Source organism: Psammomys obesus, unplaced genomic scaffold (genome assembly GCF_907164565.1).
Source record: "Psammomys obesus unplaced genomic scaffold, mPsaObe1.curated_primary_1811, whole genome shotgun sequence".
NCBI classification, from domain to species: Eukaryota; Metazoa; Chordata; class Mammalia; order Rodentia; family Muridae; genus Psammomys; species Psammomys obesus.
Window position 1 is genome coordinate 10,315,105 of NW_026590767.1, and position 4,505 is coordinate 10,319,609.

The following is a 4,505-nucleotide window of genomic DNA, read 5'->3' on the forward strand; positions in this document are numbered from 1 at the left end:
TGGTAGAGGAAAAAGTGTGATGTGAAGATGAAGAGAGGACTGTTTATCCCTACAAACAAGTGCCAGCTAACAGGCACAGAAGAATGGCAGCAGCAGAAAGATGAATACCTTATAGGAAACACAGTCACAAATGGAGGTGGCAGAGCCATCCATGGGCCCTAAAGCCACTGGGGAGCATGCAGCCCCAGACCTAAAGCTGATCTCCAGGGAACACACACTTTACGATGGGGAAAGATGCATGGCCATGCAGAAACCTTTGAGTAAATGGGAGTTGCCAACATGGCCCCAGGAGGCAACTGCTCTGTGTTGCAGGCGATGCCCTTTGTCTGCAATCCCAGAATGCAGTTCTGGCATGGGGCTACTGAAGAATAAGCCCAGCATCCTGCGGCAATAACCAGGTCACAGCCCAGTGACCAGAATGAATGACCTCAACCAGGGCATTGGGTTATTTCCCAGAAGACGTCCCCAGGGCTGCTACATGAGATGGTTCCCTGCTGAGCTCCCGTGTCAAGGAGGGAAGTTGCTGTTCCCTCAGGTGAGGTCCCAAACCCAAGGGCAGACTGTGTCTATTGGAGGGTCAGTGTCTCATAGCTGACCCACATACACAAGGGAAGTGTTATCGTCCCAAAGTCACAATTGAGAGCTAGATTATTACCCACCCAAACCGACCTATATGGTCCTCCATTAGTCCAAATAGAGACACATCCCTCTTGATAGACCTTTGATCAGAAGAGACAAATGGCAGATACAGATTGGAGAGGAGAGAGTATCTAGGTCTGAATGCAGCCTGGAAACTGCTACAGTGGTTTGAATAAAAGTAGGGGTGGCACTCTTAGGGGATATGGCCTTGGTGCAGTAGGTATGGCCTTGTTGGAGGAAACGTGTCACTTTGGAGTGGTCTTTGAGGTTTCGTACCCACCTCACTCAAGTTGTCCGCTGTTTGCATAATTTGATTAAAAGGGGCTCTAAGTGGGATCGGGACAGAAAACCTTAAGAGATTTTTGCACTAAGATCCCTATAGGGAAATATAACGAGTTATATGCCTCAATGTCACCGTCCCTTCATAACAGAAATCATAAGAAACTCAGAAAGTTACAGAGTCTATGGAAGAAACAGTTCATTCCAATAGGGTTTTGGTCTCCATCACGGAAAGGGGCAGAAGCTCAGCATACAGTACCAGAACAGCAATTGCTAGCTGTATATAAAACAATTGCATCCATTATTCCACTTTAGTAACAATATAAAAGAGCTTATTTAATCAAGGTTTGGGTTAAGGTCCTCTTCCCAAGCCTTTGTCACAGAATCAAAATCTGAAAAAGTGACATATATATTGCAGCAACATGATTTTCTGTCAAAAATGCCATACAAGCTGTTCTGAGATGAAGCTACTGAGCATCCTCTGGTAACTGAACCAAATGCCAAACTAGGCCAGACACTGGAAAGAACACTGTATGTCTTTGTAGATATCTGGTACAATAATGGAACAAATAAAGGTCCCACCCAAGAATGGTGACTTCGCTGCAGTGGCTTAAATAAGAATACCTCCAATATGCTCATATATCGGAATGCTTAGTCATCAGGGAGTAGCACTATTTCAGAAGGACTGGGAGGTGTGACCTTGTTGGAATAGTTGTGGCCTCGTTGGAAGAACTGTGTCACTGAGGGTGGAGTTGGAGGTTCCAAAGGCCCACACTAAGCCCAGTCTCTCTCCCCACCTCTCTCTCTCTCTCTCTCTCTCTCTCTCCATCCCTCTCTCCCTTTCTCTTGCCATCAGAGGTAGCTCTCAGCTACGCCAGCACCACATCTGCTTGCCATCACATGTCTGCCATGATGATAATGGACTAAGCCTATGGACCTGTAAGCAAGACTCCAGTTAAATGCCTTTTTTTTTTTTTTTTTTAGAAATTGCCTTGCTCACTGTGTCTCTTTACAGCAATAGAACAATGACTAAGATGATCAGCAATACAAATCAACAGAGACATCATGTGGCGGAGAAAGAGAAGATTGGAGGAACTCGGTGGACTCGGTAAGAGCAACATGAATGAAAACTGGCCTATGATAATTGGACTGTATATAGAAGCCTGGCCTTATGGATTGCCCAGTGGAAAAGGGAGAGCTGGCAAATGCTAGGTTAGCTACTGTGGGGATAACAGATGTGGAAGGGAATGTATAGCAGAGCCCACCAGGGATCACTTCCTGGTAGTTTTTATGTGACAGCCAATAGCTCATTGAGTCCTCTCATATGTATGGTGGGTGAATACTATAATTGAGCAAGTGTATAAATATACCTGTTTTGTGTGGGATTGACAAGTAGACTGTGTGGGAATACCTCTGCCTGTCAGGGAGGAATTCAAATATACTGTCATCTGTATGGACACTGTTACAGGCCTCTTGCAAGCATTTACACACAAGCAAACAACCGATAAGGCTACCATCAAGGCCCTCACCCAACTCGTTGTTATGTGTGGGCATGCCGGAGAATCAAGTTACAGGGACACTGATTCACAAACACAAATTTTCAGCACGGGGAGGAAGACCACTCAATTAAATGTCATGTCCACCTACCTTACAACCTTAAAAGGATTGTATTGATGGAAGAAAGGATGAATTGCTAAAATAGCAACTCCAGAGTTTGAAGGAAAGAATTCTACCTAGATGAAAGCCCCAGCGTAGGAGATGAGTTTCCTTTCTATGAATTCTTGGAAGAGAAACTCCTCAGATTCACACAGGCTATTGCAACTGCTCGTGGTTGCATGTCAGAACTGAATGTAACTCCCTACTGCCCCAGATATCATATATTCTGGTTGTAGGACATGGAGAAATCAGGCTGACTTAGCTGGACTCTCTCTCCATACTGGTTTGTACTAATAGTGCCAAAGGGTGATATGTGATGTGTTACTGCTGGGAGAGTATTGTTGTAAATGATTTTTTTCTTACGTACAGATTCTGTGTATGATGTTATCTGAAGGCCAGTCAAAATATACCCACTAGTATAACAGTCGCATGACCTAAAAGTCTTAGGTAAACACTGCTTCAGGATCTGCTGCCTGCCACAGTACACATAGTTTTTCTCTTAAGCCAGCCTTCAGCTTCCCTTGGTAGACACCTCATGGTTCTGAGATCTCCGACATCTTGAGGGTCTCTATTGTAACTTCGATTTCACCCTTACAGCTTCAAGCAATGGGGCGCTGATTCTGCTGCACATGGTCTGTCCTGGGCTGCCTTCTGAAATCATGGAGCTGGATTCCATGACCCCCTTCATCTCCAATCTTTCACATTTGAAAAACTATGTCATGTGGATGATTCTGCCATGTTCTGCAGCCAGTTTGAGATATGAATTTCCTTGGACCACAGCTATATCAGCTTCTTTATGCTGACTCTGAGAAAAAAAATTATTTAGACAGTGACCTTCAAAAATTACTAGCACACGCCTGTAATCCCAGGACTCAGGAGACAGAGGCAGGCAGATCTCAGTGAGTTCAAGGCTAGCCTGGTCTACAAAGTGAGTCCAGGACAGCCAAGGCTACACAGAGAAACCCTGTCTTGAAAAACCAAAAATGAATAAACAAACTAACAAATAAATAACTAGAGAACCCCATTAACAAGATAAAGCCTCTGGGAAGAGGAATTTGGCCCTGTCCTGCTGTGCCAGTGCAGCACAGGAGGTTTTTCTTTAGTGCTGCTGCTCTCTTTAATAATAATCGATGCTCTCTTAGCACCAGCCTGAATGCTCTCCTGTCTTGAAATTTCTGCCAGCCAAATTAGTCTACTGCCTTTAAATTCAACTTCACTCAAGTTCTCAGAATATAGGAGAATGAAACCAGGTTCTTCGCCAAAACACCATATGAGTGGCCCTGGTCCTCACAAAAAAACTCACGATCTGAGCATCCGCAGTCTGTTTCTCTTAGCATGTCTTGTCTCTAGAATGTCCACCAAAATGGCTCATAAGGCTCTACTGCACACATACTAGGGAGTTTTCTATCCCAAACTACCAAACTCTTCCACATTCCAGCCACACAACAGCTCCAAAGGTCTAAGAACCACATGGTCAAGTCTTTCACAGCAGTTCCACTTTGTTGCTGTTTTTTGAGACAGGGTTTCTCTGTGTAGCCTGGCCATCCTGGGCTTGCTTTATAAACCAGGCTGACCTTGAACTCACAGGAATCTGCCTGCCTCTGCCTCCCTGAGCAGTTCCACTTGTTGATGCCAGCTTTTTATCTTAATTGTTTTTCCTGGTGCTGTGATAAAATGCCCTACAAAAGCAACTTGAGGGAGAAAGAAGTATATATATATATATATACTTCTTTCTCCCTCAAGTATATATATATATATATATATATATATATATATATATACAAAAAATTATATATATACAGTCTATGGATATAGTCCACCATAATGGGAAGGCCCTGGCTATAGGAGCTCAAAGCAACTAATCACTTGACATCCAGTCAGGAAACAGATTGATAAATATTTGTGCTCAGCCCACTTTCTCATTATTGAAT